Genomic DNA, 17,329 nt, shown 5'->3' with positions numbered 1-17,329 from the left:
AACTGGAACAGTTGAACTTGAGTCGTAGGGCATTAATGTCTAATATAGAGGTGTGTTTATATAATGTGTGTGAATGTATATATATGTATATACACACGTCTATATACATATATAGAGAGAGAGTGAGAGAGAAACAGAGCCAGAGAGAGACAGAGAGAGAAAGTATGGGAGGAGGCTTTTTAAAATGAGGAGCGTTCGGCTGGCCGGTTAGCTTAGTTGGTTAGAGCATGGTGCTAATAAAATGAGAAGCGTTACACTAATTCAAAAGAACATAAGCACCCTTATGTTCACTGCAGTGTTTTTTACCATCATCAAGATATGGAAGCAGCCCAAGTGTCCATCAGTAGTTGAGTGGATATAACAACTATGGGATATTTGCACAATAGAATACTACTTGGTTATAAAAAAGAAGAAAAATTTACCCTTGGCAAGAGTATGGATAGACCTGGAGAACATTATACTAAGTGAAATAAGCTAGGCAGAGAAAGACAAATACCATATGATTTCACTCATATGTGGAATCTAATGAAAAAACTGAACTAACAAGGAAAATGGGGACAGACTCATAGATGGAGAGCAGATGACAACTAGTGGGGGGGAGTAGGTTAGAGAGTGGAAGGACTGAGCAAAAAGGAAAAAGGACTCATGGACATGGATGGCAGTGTGGTGATTGCTAGGGGAAAGGGGGTATAAATGGACTAAATGGTAATGGAAAAAAATACTATAAAGATTAAATGAAAAATAATAAATAAATAAAATAAAATAAAATGAGAAATGTCATACAGATGTAAGATATTAAGATACTACTTTGCACTGAGTGCCCACTATGTGCCAGGCACTATGTGAGGCAAAGTTACATATGTTTATCTCATTTAACATTCAGAAATCACTTTTTGAGGTAAATGGCTCATTTTCTTACATGCTAAAAAGCCCATAGAAAAGTGAAGTGACATGCCTAATGTCCCCTAGCTAGTAAATGGTAGTGCTAGGATTCAAGTCCAGAACTGTCTTTATTGAAAGATCCACATTCTTTCCATTAGGTTACAATGAATGACTTATTTTGCACACTCAGAAGACCCCAAAATAAGGAGTTTTTTGTAATTTTCAAGATGGAATCTATTAGATGTTAGATGGTTGGTACCCTTCCCTTATCCCAGTATAATCTTACAGGTTAATAGAAAGGTATGATACTGTATGTAGCCAAGCCAAACTAGATCTTGAAAATAACAAAACTAAATAAGACAAGTCTAGCAGTAGAATATAGAGACCCAGGAGATCACAGGTATATGTTATTTTATTGCATTTAACAAGTTTTGAGTATTTTGGTTTTCTTTTTTCACAAATTGAAGGTTCATGGCAAATCTGCATGGAACAAGTCTCTCAGTGCTATTTTTAAAAAGATTTTATTTATTTTTAGAGAGAGGGGAAGGGAAAGAGAAAGAGATGGAGAGAAACATCAATGTGTTGTTGCCTTTCACACACCCCCTACTGGGGACCTGGTCCACAACCCAGGCATGTGCCCTGACTGGGAATCAAACCAGTGACCCTGTGCTTTGCAGTCTGGTGCTCAATCCACTGAGCCACACCAGTCAGGGATCTCAGTGCTATTTTTTTCCAATAGTATTTGCTCTCTTTGTGTATCTGTGCCACATTTTGGTAATTATCACAATGTTTCAAACTTTTTCATTACTGTTATCTTTGTTATGGTGATCTGTGACCAGTGATCTTTGATGTTACCATTGTAGTTCTTTTGGGAACCACAAATTGCATCCAAATAAAACAACAAACTTAATCAAATGTTTTGTGTGTTCTGACTGCTCCACCAACTGTCCCTTCCCATCTCTCTCCTTCTCCTCAAGCCTCCCTATTCTCTGAGACACAACAATATTGAAATTAGTCCAATTAATAACACAACAGTGTCCTCTTAGTGTTCAAGTGAAAGGAAGAGTCACACATCTCTCACTTTAAATCAAAACCTAGAAATGATTAAGGTTAGTGATGAAGGCATGCTGAAAGTCAAGATAGGTCAAACTCTAGGCCTCTTGTACCAGTTAGCCAAGTTGTAAATGCAAAGGAAACGTTCTTTAAGGAAGTTAAAAATGTCATGCCAGTGAATACACTCCAATGATAGGAAAGTGAAACAGCCTTATTGCTGATATGCAGATTATTGATCTTTAAAAAAAAGGTTTTTATTGTTGTTCAATTACAGCTGTTGCCATTTTTATCTTGATAGGTCAAACAAGCCACAACATCCCCTTAAGCCAAAGCCTCATCGAGAGCAAGGCCCTAACTCTCTTCAATTCTGTGAAGGCTGAGAGAGGAGGAGGGAAAGTTTGAAACTAGCAGAGGTTGGTTCGTGAGGTTTAAGAAAAGAGCCAGTCTCCATAACATAAAAGCGTAAGGTGAGCAGCAAGTGCTGGTGTAGAAGCTGCAGCACGCTATCCAGAAGACCTTGCTAAGGTAATTAACGAAGGTGGCTATCCTAAACAACAGATTTGCAATGCAGACAAAACAGCCTTCCTTCTGTTGGAAGAAGATGCTATCTAGGACTTTCACAGCCAGAGAGGAGAAGTCAGTGCCTGGCTTCAAAGCTTCAAAGGACAGGCTGACTCTCTTGTTAGGGGCTAATACAGCCAGTGACTTTAAATTGAAGCCACTGCTCATTTACCATCCTGAAAATCCCAGGGCCTTCAGAATTTGCTAAATTTACTCTGCCTGTGTTCTATAAACAAAGCCTGGTAAACAGCAAATCTGCTTACAAAATGGTCTACTGAATGTTATAAGCTTAGTGTTGAGACCTACTGACTAGGTAAAAAGATACCTTTCAAAATATTACTCTTTATTGAAAATGTACCTGGTCACCCAAGAGCTCTAATGGAGATGCACAATGAGATTAATATTGTTTTCATGCCTGCCAACACAACATCCGTTCTGCAGCCCATAGATCAAGGAGTAACTTTGACTTTCACATCTTATTATTTAAGAAATACATTTTGGAAGACTTTGGCTGCCATAGATAGTACTTCCTCTGATGGACTTGGGCAAAGTCCATTGAAAACCTTCTGGAAAGTATTCACCATTCTTGATGCCATTAAGAACATTCGTGATTCATGAGAAGAGGTCAAAATATCAACATTAACAGGAATTTGGAAGAAGTTGATTCCAACCCTCACGGATGGCTCTGAGGGGTTCAAACCTTCAGTGGAGGAAATAACTGCAGGTGTGATGAAAATAGCATGAGAACTAGAATTAGAAGTGGAGCCTGAAGATGTGACTGCATTGCTGCCCTCTCATGACAAACCTGTAAGGGATGGGGAGTTACTTCTTCTTCTTCTTTTTTTTTTTTTAAACAGATCAGTTATTTAATTAGGTTTTTCAAAAGAAATTTAGAATTTCATTTTGTGAGGATAAAGGCCATTTGTGAGAGCAAACACAGAGCGGAGGTAGCCCTGGAGCTGGGGAATAGCTTTGATTTTTGGCAGAATTTGCGAGCCCACAGCTTTCTGATCAACCTTGCGTTGCACTGTAATCTCGTATTTCTCTTTCTCGGTGTCGAACACCTCCCCCTCCTGGTGTCTGGGCTTGCGCAGCTGCTTCTTCTTGAAGTGAGCGTCAGTGAGATACTTGGGAATTTTCACACCACTGATACCAATTTTGGTGGAGGTGGCATTGACAAATTTCTGGTGTGTTCTACACAGAGGGACTCGATTAAAGGCCAGAGGTCCAGTCACAGGTAGCAAGCCACTGCTCAGCTGCTTCAGGAAAATCACCCTCTTGCCCCTGTGGCGCCCAGTGAGGACGATCAGAAAGGTCCCAGGAGTGATGCTGGCCCGCAGTTTTCTCACATGCTGACTGAAGGGTTTCTGGTCATGCCCAACAGCTTTCTGGGCACGTCTTCAGTAGGATAGTATCTAGGCATTTTGCAAAGTTTAAGCACACGGGTACCACCATTCTTGTCGCCGCCAACTGGTTTAGTGACAGTAGCCATAACTTTCTCCATTTTCTTTTCAATCCTGGATTTAGCTGCGGAGTATTTCCTCTTGTACATGGCTTTTTGGGAATACATAGCTGACTGCGAGTACCTGCCAATTCCTCTGACTAGGACAGGGTTTCGGCTGCAGTGGGGCTTCCCCTTCTTATGCATCTTGGCCTTGAGGTGACCCTTCTTAACCTTGCCACCAGCATCAGCCTTCTTGGCTTGGGGTTTCTTCTCCTTAGCATCCGGCTTCTCAGTTTTTTCACCCGCCATCTTGCAAGATGGGAAAAAGGGGGGGAGTTACTTCTTATGGGTGAGGACAGAAAATGGTTTTTTGAGATGGAATCTACTCCCAGAGAAGATGTGTACACTGTCAAAATGACAACAAAGGATTTTGAATATTATATAAACTTAGTTGATAATGTAGTGGTAGGGTTTGACAGAACTTATTCCAGTTTTGAAAGATGTTCTTTCTACTATGGGTAAAACGCTATCAAACAGCATTGCATGCTACAGAGAAATCATTCATGAAAGGAAGAGTCAATTGATGCAGCAAACTTCACTATTGTCCTATTTCATGAAATTACCACAGCCATCTCAAACTTCAGCTAACATTGTCCTGATCAGTCACTAGCCACCAACACTGAGGCAACACCCTCCACCAGCAAAAAGATTATGATTCAATGAAGGCTCATTTATTCATTGAATTCATTGGGACGGGGGACATTGGTTAATACAATTATATAGGTCTCAGGGGTAAAATTCTACAATACATCATCTGTATATTGTATCATGTATTCACTGCCCAAAGTCATCTCCTTCTGTCACCATTTATCCCTCCTTTACCCTCTTCTACCTCCCCCTACTTCCCTTTTCCTTTGGTGTCACCATACTTCTGTCTGTATCTAAATGTTTTTTTCTTTGCTTAATCCCTTCACCTTTTTCACCCAGCCCCTCAAACTCTTCCCCCAACAGCAGTCAGTCTGTTCTCTGTATTTATGAGTCTGTTTCTATTTTGTTTGTCAGTTTGTTTTGTTCATTAGATTCCACATATAAGTGAAATCATCTTTTGTCTTTCTGTGAATGGCTTATTTCACTTAGCATAATAATACTCTTCAGGTCCATTCATGCTGTTTGCAAATGGTAAGATTTCCTTCTTTTTCATGGCTGAGTAGTATTCCATGGGATAAATGTACCACAGCCTTTTTATCCACTCATCTACTACTGGACACTTGGGCTGCCTCCAAATCTTGGCTATTGTAAGTAACACTGCACTGTACATAGGGGTGCATATATTCTTTTGAATTAGTATTTTCGGTTTCTTTGGATATATTCCCAGGAGTGGAATTACTGGGTTATAAGGCAGTTCCATTGTTTTTATTTTTTTACTTTTATATTTTTCCTTTTAATTGAATTTATTGGGGTGACACTGGTTAACAAAAGTATACAGGTTTAAGGTGCACAATCCATCTCTACACTGAGTTGTGTGTTCACCACCCCAAGTCAATTCTCTTTCCATCACCATTTATTCCCCTCTATACAATCTCTACTTCACCCCTGCCCTATGCCCCCTCACCAGGGAAATCATCACACTGTTGTTTGTGTCCATGAACTTCTTCTCTTTTTTTCTTTTTTGCTCAATCCCTCCACTCCTTCACCCAGCCTCCTATATCCATCCCCCAACAGCAGTCAGCATGTTCTCTATCTATTAGGCTTTCTCTGTTTTGATTGTTTGTTAGTTTTGTTCATGAAATTCCCCATATAAGTGAAATCATATGGTATTTGTCTTTCTCTGACTGGCTTATTTCACTTAGCATAATAATCTCCAGGTCCATCCATGCTGTTGCAAAGGGTAAGATTTCCTTCTTTTTTATGGCTAATTAGTATTCCATTGTGTAAATGTACCACAGCTTATTTATTCACTCATTTACTGATAGATGCTTGGGTTGCTTTCATATCTTGGCTATTGTAAATAATGCTTCAATGAATACAGGGGTTCATATATTCCTTCACATTAGTGTTTCAGGATTTTTTGGATAAATTTCCAGAAGTGGAATCGCTGGGTTATAAGGCAGTTCCATTTTTAATTTTTTTGAGATAACTCCATATTGCTTTCCACGTTAGCTGCACAAGTCTGCATTCCCAACAACAGTGTACTAGAGTTCCCCTGTCTCCATATCCTCACAACACTTGTTTGTTGATTTATTGATGATAGCCATTCTGACAGGTATGAGGTGACATCTCATTGTGGGTTTATTTTGCATCTGTCTGAAGATTGGTAATGTTGAACACGTTTTCATATATTTATTGGCCCTCTGTATGTCCTCTTTGGAGAAGTGTCTATTCAGGTCCTTTGCCCATTTTTTAATTGGATTGTTCATGGGGTTTTTTTTGGAGTTCAGTTGTATGAAGTCTTTATAAGTTTTGGATATTAACCCCTTATCAGATGTATCATTGCTGAACATGTTCTCCTATTCAGTGTGTTGTCTCTTCATTTTGTTAATGGTTTCCTTTTCTGTGCAAAAACTTTTTAGTTTGATGCAGTCCCATTTGTTTATTTTTGTTTGTTTCCATTGCCTGAGGAGATATATCATAAAAAATGTTGCTAAGAGAATTGTCCAACATTTTACTGCCTATGTTTTCTTCTAGAATTTTTATGGTGTTCAGTCTTACAATTAAGTATTTATTGTTCAAAAGATTTTACTTATTTATTTAGAGAGAGGGGAAGGTAGGGAGAAAGAGAGGGAGAGAAACATCAATTGGTTGCCTCTTGCACACGCCCCAACTGGGGAACAGGCCTACGACTCAGGCATGTGCCCTGACCAGGAACTGAACTGTCAACCTTCTGCCTTGCAGGATGATGCCCAACCAACTGAGCACTGCCAACCAGGGCACATTTAAGTATTTAATTCATTTTGAGTTTATTCTTGTGTATGGTGTATGAAGGTGATGTAGTTTCATTTTTTTGCACATATCTACCCAATTTTCCCAACATCATTTATTGAAGAGACTGTCTTTCCTCCACTGTATGTTCTAGCTTCCTTTGTCAAATATCAATGGACCATAAAGTCATAGGTTTATTTCAGGGCTCTCTATTCTGTTGCATTTGTCTACATGTCTGTTTTTGTGTCAGTACCATACTGTTGTGATTACTATGGCCTTGTAGTATAGTTTAATGTCAGGTAACATGATCCCTCCAACTTTGCTCTTCTTTCTAAAGATTGTTGTGTCTATTTGGGGTCTTTTGTGATTCCACATAAATTTTTGGAATATTTTTTTTAGTTCTTGAATGCAATGGTATATTTTGTGAAATATACCATTGGTGTCTTGAATTGCATTGAATCTATAGATCGCTTTTAATGGTGTGGACATTTTAATGATGTTAATTCTTCCTATCCATGAACATGGCATATGTTTCCATTTATTTGTATCTTCTTCAGTTTCTTTCTTTGGTGTCTTATAATTTTTTCAGTACAGGTATTTTAAATCCTTTGTTAAATTTATTCCTAAGTATTTTATTTTTTTATGCAATTGTAAATGGTATTTTTTCTTAGCTTTCTGATAGTTCATTATTAGTGTATAGAATGCAAATGATTTCTGGATATTTATTTTGCATTCTGCTATTTTACTGAATTCACCGATCAGTTCTAGTAGGTGTTTGGTGTAATCTTTAGGGTCCTCTATATACACTATCATGTCTTCTGCAAATAATGACAGTTCTACCTCTTCCTTTCCAATTTAGATGCCTTTATTTGCTCTTCTTGTCTTATTGCTTGGCTAGGATTTCCAGTACTATGTTGAATAAGAGTGGAGAAACTAGACTAAAACCAATTTCTGCCCTCTCCTCCCCCCCCCAAGTCACTAGCTTATGTATCTATACTTGGCAACCTTAAACCATTTTAAAAGCATATGAATTTCTTTTACTTCTGCTGGGCCAAAAGCATGAAACAGGAAATTGATTAGAAATCACTGGCCTGGCTTCTGACACCTAGTTCAGTTTTCAATCAACCCCCAAATATTTTCTTAGTTTGTACTCTGCCTTGAAGTATTCCTCCATTTTACCCAATTTCATTCCTCTATTCAACCAGCTGATTAAAAATCCTCATCTTACCTTGACAGTCTCAGAATCCCACCAGCAAAAGATTCATTATAACTGATCTTAATTCTTTAATTAGTAGCATTTATTTCTGAAGAAGCAGCTGCCAAGCTGTCCCTTTAATTCACTTTAAAATTTTGAAATTTGAGGAAGAAATAAAGTTTCTAGTACAAATTATTTCTACATGAAGCTGCCTTTTTGCAAAGGTCAACACCCACTGGCTTATGAGGACTGCCCCCAACCTCTGAGGGGGTGATGGGACCTATTCTGGACAAGTCAGAGCTTTCTTTCTGCAGATTCTGGTGGGGGTCAAAAACTTGCTGTCAAAGCAAATCGCTTCTTCCAAAAACGTTTTTTGGGGAAGCTAGAGAACAGGATTCTGAGAAGAGCTGGCTAGAGGAATAATTGGTTGAAGTTATAGCTAATGCAGTTTTTGTTTTGAATTCTTCTCCTTAAAAAAAGTTAAATAAAAATATCATGGTAAACAGAGCTGAATGCTTCCACTTCAGACAAAAAGGCCGAAAGAGAGGCCCACTTCGGTTTGTAAGCCTTCGTGAAAAGGCAAGGTAATGTTAACAGATAATCTTTAAAGGTAAAATCATGACTCTTATGCAAATACAGAAGGAACATGTGTCAAAAAAATTTTAACTTATTAACTAATGAGGGAAGCAGTAAGATGTTACAACCAATTCAAAGGAGAATTCAAAGGACACAGATTCCCATAGGCAATTAGGAATGCTGGAATGAATTTTCAAACTGGTGATTTTGCAAAACTGGTCAACATCCAGGGGACAATAACAAGTTATATTACATCAGGAAAAATTCATTTGCATTTCTATAGATAAGAATATCTTGCATTACTCTTGGTTTTCTACAATTTATAGAGTTGTTAAACAGCTCGAAGCCAATGAAAGGCATGTGACACAGAAGAGTTCACAAGTCAGGATGTACAATAATCTTTTTTGTCTATTCAAAGTCTTACAAATTTCCTTGACACTAGAAAGAACTGTTGCAATCAGACTGCTTTAAGGTCTGCAGGCACCATAACCCTCGGGGCCCTGGTCATGAGGTAGCCAGGGGGATGAAGGGAGGAAGGGAGGAAGGAAGGAAGGAAGGAAGGAAGGAAGGAAGGAAGGAAGAAATGAAGGAAGGAAGGGAGGAAGGAAGGAATGGACCAAGGTGGCTTTTCCATAGCCTCAGAAGATAGAAAATCTGAGAAGTCGAGAGATCCACCCATGAGACTGAAAGCAGTTGGTGATGGTATGAGGGGGTCTGTGTAAAGAAAACCACAATACTCCTTTTGCTACTGTATCTTGTGGACCCCAACCCAGGACATCTGTTTGAAACACAACACTTTGATTCTTGCCTGGCTACGAAGTACTGAGCTGGCCAAAAAATCTGTACGTTTTTTCCCATAAAATAAAAGACACATTTTTCATTTTCACCAATAATTTTATTGGATATTTTGAGTATGTTGGCTGTCTCCCGTGTGGTAGAATGTTGGTTGCTCTCAGTCGATGTCTCGAGCACTATCAACTTCAACTGGTCTACCTGACCGTGGAGCATTGTCCAGTGAGAAATCTCCAGCATGAAATTACTTCGCAAACCACTTGGCACAAATCTTTTTTTTTTTTTTTTTGCGTTTCAGTTGTGTTTTTACCTTTCTTGAGATAATAAAGCAGAATATGTCAAAAATGTTGCCTATATTCTTCCATCTTCAATATTCAAATGGCTACACAAAAATTCACCAATTTGGTAAGTTTTTAAAAAAATACACGCTGATATGACAATTGTCAGAATACAATGTAACACAATTCTTTCAAATGAAGTTAAAGACAACTAAGCACTACTAGAGCCATGTTACTGAAAAAACTAAACAAACTTTTTGGCCAACTGAATACAAGTAATTACAATCCCCATGAGCAGGTCCACTGGGAAACCCCAAGAACATATTTGGGAAAATTGTGAAGAATTCTGCCAATTTTTCTAGCACTTACCATATTGCGTAACTGATTTTCTATTAAGTGCCTGTACAGCTTTGGTTTTTCTGTATGCCTGAGAACTAGTAGAGGTCCAGAAATAAAAAGCAAGCCAGTGTCTTTTTTGGGGCGGAGGGGGTAACTTTTTTTATTATATCAAAGTGTTCTAATGTTATCTTATGAAGACAGATGCTTCAAACAACCTGCATTAAATTATATTCTAATGCAATTAAAGAGTATTTTTCACCTGTTGGGAATCACAAACTGAAAACAGGTCCTGTGTTTACCTCAGATAAACTATTACATAAGCTCAGTAACAGAAGGCTTATTTTTATGTGTATGGTATTGAATATATTAGTCTACAAATTGAAGTTATTAAAGTTGAATGGTCCCTAAACTTCCATATATTCTAATGAATATATAGCAATTCTACTAAATATAAGTGAAAATCTCTGTATGATTCTCACAAATCTATACCATGAGTGTATGACAACAAACCCCTGGATCAAGATGACTTGCCTTTCAAAGTTAGAGTGAAGAGTCAGAAGGGGCCTCTAAGAAGTCATTTACCCAAACTCCCTCACCCTCTCATAGATGAGAAAACGAGTTCAGACAAGCCCTGTGACCTGTCTAAGGACATTCAGCAGTTACAGGCAGGACTATATCCATTCATGCCACTTAAACTGGGCTATCTACTATAATGCTGACTAGGATTATTTTTCTCCTCTCTTCTCTATCCTAAACACCATTCATATTTTTTCTAGATTATATTTTAAATGATTACTGGGATATTTTATTATTAAATTTTTACTAATAAAAATATCCCAGTGATTGCCCTGGCTGGTGTGGCTCAGTTGGTTGGAGCAGCATCTCATAATCAAAAGGTTTCAGGTTTGATTCACAGTCAGGGCACATAGCTAGATTGCGGGTATGTTCCCTGTCCATATGCAAGTATGTGTGACCCCCAGTCTGGACTCTTAGGATCCCTACTCTGGGCATGTATGGGGCAACTGATCAATGCTTCTTCCTTATGTCGAGGTTTCTCTCCCTTCCTCTCTCTCTAAAAGCAATGGGAAGAAAGTCCTTGGGTGTGGATAAAAAAATAAATCCCAGTGATCATTTAAACTTAACAGTCATTTTTACTTATTTATTTAATCATATATAAGTCTTATAAAGATGCTTGAAGTAATGTGAACACCTGTTTCCTGTATACTTCAAGCAAAGAGTACAAAACCTGGTTAAGTAAAATAAAAAAGAGAAATGTTCTATTCAAGAATATTAAGATTGAAAGCAAACTGTCAAGTATTTGGAAGACAGATGTCCAGCAAATGTTCTGGAGGCATTCTTGTAGGTAGAGTACCTGTTCTAATAAACATGCACATCACTGAATACTCTACAGCTCACTCCTGTGTGGCAAAATGACAGCTGGTAAAGGAAGTATGGACAGACCAGCATTCTAGATAGAGCTCCTTGTACAGACAATCCACAGAAACAAGTGCTGTCAGAAGTATACTAACCTCCCCCTCTTCTCACAACAATCACCACCAAGTTCCTTCATAGGAGGACTACACAGAATGTCAGGAGATTTTTAGGATATACTAAGATCAGGCTGAGAGATTCTAGTTCACATAGACAATCTGAGTAATGTAGGTGGGAAAGAGAACTTTTCTCAAGGGTTGGATTTACTTATGTCTTCAAATTCTGACTGTACATTGCCTACAAGGGCACCAATTAATATATAAGGACTTTTGAAGTGAAAATTCCATTATTTATTTTCTTTCTTGAGGGCTGTTTTTTTCCCTCCTTATTTGGAAGGTTTGCAGTACTTTGCTTACATCTCGGCCAGAAAATTGTCCATTTCCTAATTTTTTTGTTTGTCAGTTTATTTTGTTCATTAGATTCCACATAAAAAATGAGATCATATGGTATTTGTCTTTCTCTGACTGGCTTATTTCACTTAGCATAATAATCTCCAGGTCCACCCATGCTGTTGCAAAAGGTAAGATTTCCTTCTTTTTTGTGGCCAAGTAGTATTCCATTGTGTAAATGTACCACAGCTATTTTATCCGCTCATGTACTGATGGACACGTAGGCTGTTTCCAGATCTTGGCTATTGTAAATAACACTGCTATGAATGTAGAGGTGCATATATTCTTTCATATTGGTGTTTCTGGATTCTTAAGATATATTTCTGGAAGTGGGATTGGTCAAAAGGCAGTTCCATGTTTAATTTTTTGAGGAAACTCCATGCTGTTTTCCACGGTGGCTGCACCAGTCTGTATTCCCACCAACAGTTCACTAGGGTTCCCTTTTCTCCACATCCTCTCCAACACTTGGTGTTTGTTGATTTATTGATAGTAGTCATTCTGGCAGGCAGGGGGTGATATCTCATTGTAGTTTGAATTTGCATCTCTCTGACAATTAGTGACAGTGAGCATTTTTTAAAATATGTCTATTGGCCATCTGTATGTCCTCTTTGGAGAAGTGTCTATTCAGTTCCTTTGCCTATATTTTAAAAAATTGGGTTGTTTGTATTCCTGGTGTTGAGTTATATAAGTTATTTGTATATTTTGGAAATTAACCCCTTATCAGATATATCATTGGTGAATATGTTCTCCCCTCAGTGAGTTCCCTTTTCATTTTTTTGATGGTTTGTTTTGCTGTGCAGAAGCTTTTCAATTTAATATAGTCCCATTTATTTATTTTTTCCTTTTTTCCCTTGCCCTAAGAGACATATCAAGCAAAAATATTGTTATAAGAGATATCTGAGATTTTACTGCCTATGTTGCCTTCTAGGATTTTTATGATTTTCTGACTTACATTTAAGTTTTTTATCCATTTTGAGTTTATTCTTGTGTGTAGTGTAAGAAGGTGGTCTTGTTTCACTTTTTTGCATGTACCTGTACAATTCTGCCAACACCATTTATTGAAGAGACTGTCTTTACTCCATTGTATGCTCTTGCTTCCTTTGTCAAATATGAATTGATTGTATAGGTGTGAGTTTATTTCTAGGATCTCTATTCTCTTCCATTGATATATATGCACCTTCTTATGCTAGTACCAAGCTGTTTTGATTACAGTGGACTTGGAGTGTGGCTTGATATCAGGTATTGTGATACCCCTAACTTTGTTCTGCTTTGTCAAGATTGCTGAGGCTATTTGGGGTCTTTTTTATTCTATATAAATTTCTGGAATATTTGTTCTAGATCTGTGAAATATGCCATTGCTATTTCAATAGGAATTACATTGAATCTATAGATTGCTTTGGATAGTATGGACATTTTAATGATGTTAATTCTTCCAATTCATGAACATGTTATATGCTTCCACTTATTTGTATCTTCCTCAATTTCTTTCTTCAATGTACTATAATTTTCCAAGTACAGGTCTTTTACTTCCTTGGTTAAATTTATTCCTAGGTACCTTTTTTTTTTTTTTTTTGCTACAGTAAGTGGGATTGTTTTCTTAGTTTCTCTTTCTGATAGGTCATTGTTGGTGTATAGAAATGCCATTGATTTCTGGATATTAATTTTGTATCCTGCTAGTTTGCCAAATTCATTTATTAGATATAGTAGATTTTCTGGTGGAGTCTTTAAGGTTTTCTTTGTACAATATCAGGTCATCTGGAAATAATAACAGTTTTACTTCCTCTTTTCCAATTTGAATGTCTTTTATTTCTTCTTCTTCTCTGATTGCTTTGGCTAGGATTTACAGTACTATGTTGAATAATAGAGGTGAAAGCAAGCATCCATGTCTTGTTCCTGATCTTTTTTTAATTATTATTTTATTGTTGTTCAATTACAGTTGTCTGCATTTTCCTCCCACCAACCCCCCACCCCCACCCCAGCCAACCCTACCTCCCTCCCTTGCTTCCACCCTCCCTCTTGGTTTTGTTCATGTGTCCTTTATAGTAGTTCCTGAAAACCCTTCACCCCACTGTCCCTTCCCCCTCCTCTCTGGTTATTGTTAGATTGTTCTTATTTTCAATGTCTCTTGTTATATATTTTTTCTTCTAATTTTATTGTTATTCAAGTACAGTTCTCTGTCTTTTCCCCCCACCCCAGCCTAATCCCCAGCCCTCCCCCACTCCCTCCCATTTCCACCCCCCACTCCACCCCCCATTATTGTCCACGTGTCCTTTATAATTGTTCCTACAAACCCTTCACCCTTTTCCCCTGAAATTCCCTCCTCTCTCCCTTCCGATCACTGTCAGCCTTTTCTCAATTTCAGTGTCTTTGGTTATATTTTGCCTGCTTGTTTGTTTTGTTGATTAGGTTCCTGTTAAAGGTGAGGTCATATGGTATTTGTCTTTCACTGCCTGGCTTATTTCACTTAGCATAATGCTTTCCAGTTCCATCCATGCTGTCGCAAAGTCTAGGAGCTCCTTCGTTCTTTCTGCTGCATAGAATTCTATTGTGTAAATGTACCATAGTTTTTTTATCCATTCATTTACTGATGGGCACCTAGGTTGCTTCCAGCACTTGGCTATTGTAAATTGCACTGCCATGATCATTGGGGTGCATAGGTTCTTTTGGATTGGTGTTTCAGGGTTGTTAGGATATAATTCTAGCAGTGGAATTGCTGGGTCAAATGGCAGATCCATTTTTAGTTTTCTGAGGAAATTCCATACTGTTTTCCATAGTGGCTGCACCAGTCTGCAATCCCACCAACAGTGTACTAGGGTTCCCTTTTCTCCACAACCTCTCCAACACTTATTGTTTGTTGCTTTGATTATAATGGCCATTCTGACCAGTGTGAGGTGGTATCTCATTGTGATTTTAATTTGCATCTCTCTGATGGCTAGTGATGCTGAGCATCTTTTCATATGTCTCTGGGCCCTCTGTATGTCTTCCTTGGAGAAGTGTCTGTTCAAGTCCTTTGCCCATTTTTTTAATTGGGTTGTTTGTCTTCTTAGAATGGAGTTGTGTGAGTTCTTTATATATTTTGGAGATTAAACCTTTGTCTGAGGTATCATTGGCAAATATGTTTTCCCATATGGTTGGTTCTCTTTTTATTTTAATACTGTTTTCTGCAGCCCTGCAGAAGCTTTTTATTTTGATGAGATCCCATTTGTTTAATTCTTTCCTTTATGTCCCTTGCTCTAGGGGACCTATCAGTGAAAATATTGCTGTGTGAGATATCTGAGATTTTCCTGCCTATGTTCTCCTCTATTGTTCCTGATCTTAAGGGAAATATTTTTAGTTTTTGTCCATTGAACATGATGTTGGCTATGGGTTTTTCATATATGGACTTTATTATGTTCCCTCTATTCCTTGTATTCCCACTTTGCTTCTCAGATTTTTTATCATAAATGGGTGCTGGATTTTATCAAATGCTTTTTCTGTATCTATTGATATGATCATGTGGGTTTTTAAAAAGATTTTATTTATTTTTAGAAAGAGGGTAAGGGATGGAGATAGAGAGGGAGAGAAACATCCATGTGTGGTTGCCTCTCAAGCACCCCTTACTGGGGACCTGGCAATCATTCTAGGCATGTGCCCTGACTGGGAATTGAACTGGCGACCCTTTGGATCATAAGCCAGCACTCAATCCACTGAGCCACAGCAGCCAGGGCTGATCATGTGGTTTTTATCTTTCATTTTGTTTATGTGGTGTATCACGTTTATTGATTTGTGAATATTGTATGAACCTTGCATCCCCAGAATAAGTCCCACTTGATCATAATGTATGATTTTTTAATGTATTGCTAGATGCAGTTTGCTAATAATTTGTTGAGGATTTTAGCACCTATTTTCACTTGGGATATTGGCTTGTAATTTTCTTTCTTTTTAGTGTCTTTATCTGGTTTTGGAATTAAGATAATGCTAGCCTCTTAAAATAAACTTGGGAGTTTTTCTTCCTATTGAATTTTTTGGTATAGTTTGAGAAGGATATGTGTTAGTTCTGTCCTTCTCCTTTTGCTGATCTTTTTGTTTGCTCTGAATGAAGTTCCAACTCCTTCTTGCTTATTTCTGTTTCTTTATCCTCTTCCTGAGCCCTACTTTTCCTTCCATTCATCTTTTGCTTTGATTCTTTCGTGAAGACATCATAGGATGGGACCTTTCAAGCATCAATGGCTTGTTGAAGAATGTTGCTCATCCTGGATTCTTCTGTGTACTGCACACGCAGTGCAGACTCCATGATTTGATCCATGTCCCTGTTGAAGTCCAGACAGGCCAGCCAGCTCTTCCTCAGAACATTTGTATGTCTTTTCAAAAGCTTGAATATCTTCTAGAGATGTATTTTTATTTTTTTAATTATTTATTTTTTTATGTTTAGAGAGAGGGGAAGGGAGGGAGAGAAACATAGATCAGCTGCCTCTCACATGCTCCCAACTGGGGACTTGGTGGCAACCCAGGCATGTCCCTTGACTGGCAATTGAAAAAGTCATGTTCCAGTTCACAGGCCAGTGCTCAATCCAGTGAGCCACACCAGCCAGGGCTAGAGATGTATTTTTAAAGAGTAATCTCCAATACATGTCCCAATTCCAGTCCCAGTCTCAGGTGAACACATCAGAGTCCCTGTCCACTCTTCCTTTCTCATCTACTCTTTGTCACTCAAAACAGAATAGACTTTCCCCAGATTCTGGAAGCCCAGGTGGCCTCCTCCCTGTTGACCTCACCTACCTGATCCGAGTGCACTTGCAGGGATGCTTTGTGGTGGCCACATTGGACTTTGCCATCCAAGGCCTCCTGCCACAAGCCCAACACTCGGTAAAGGTCTGCAGTGCCTATCACTTTCTTGCTCCATTCCATCAGACCCATGGCTAGCAGAGGTGTGAAAGGATAGAAGAATATCCTCATACTGTTCCAGCAGCAGGATAAATTAGGACAATTCTTTTGAAGGGCAATTTGGCAATACATATCAGAAATCATAAAAAAAAAGTTCGTACCCTTTCACGTAGTAATTCTAATCCTGAAAATTTGTCATTAATCATTCAAAAGAAGGAAAAAACTATATATACACATATACAAATACATTGTAACTGTTACTAGCCAAATGTAGCCAGAGTAGTTAAAATAAGACATGTGGATTGAATGGAATATTGTGTAGATAATAAAAATCACAATTCTGCCCTGACTGGTGTGGCTCGGTTGGTTGGGTGTGGTCCTACAAAGCAAAAAGTCTCTGGTTCAATTCCCAGTTGTGGTAGATGCCTGGGTTGCTGGCTCAGTTCCAAGATGGGGTGTGTACAAGAGGCAACCAGTCAATGTTTTTCTCTCACATTTATGTTTGTCTCCCTCTGCCACTCCCTTTCTTCCTCCCTTTGCCACTCTC

The 17,329-nt window shown here is 38.3% G+C and overlaps 2 pseudogenes; both read right to left on the bottom strand.

Moving 5' to 3' along the window:
- Positions 1–3,354: 3,354 nt before the first annotated feature.
- Positions 3,355–4,260, bottom strand: LOC112300078 (large ribosomal subunit protein eL6 pseudogene; annotated as a pseudogene).
- A 7,556-nt stretch (positions 4,261–11,816) lies between these two features.
- Positions 11,817–16,815, bottom strand: LOC112300029 (dnaJ homolog subfamily C member 9-like; annotated as a pseudogene).
- Between the last annotated feature and the right edge of the window lie 514 nt (positions 16,816–17,329).

The sequence above is a fragment of the Desmodus rotundus genome, chromosome X (genome assembly GCF_022682495.2).
Source record: "Desmodus rotundus isolate HL8 chromosome X, HLdesRot8A.1, whole genome shotgun sequence".
NCBI classification, from domain to species: Eukaryota; Metazoa; Chordata; class Mammalia; order Chiroptera; family Phyllostomidae; genus Desmodus; species Desmodus rotundus.
Note: the sequence above shows the minus strand (reverse complement) of the source record. Positions and strands in the feature narration are given on the sequence as shown.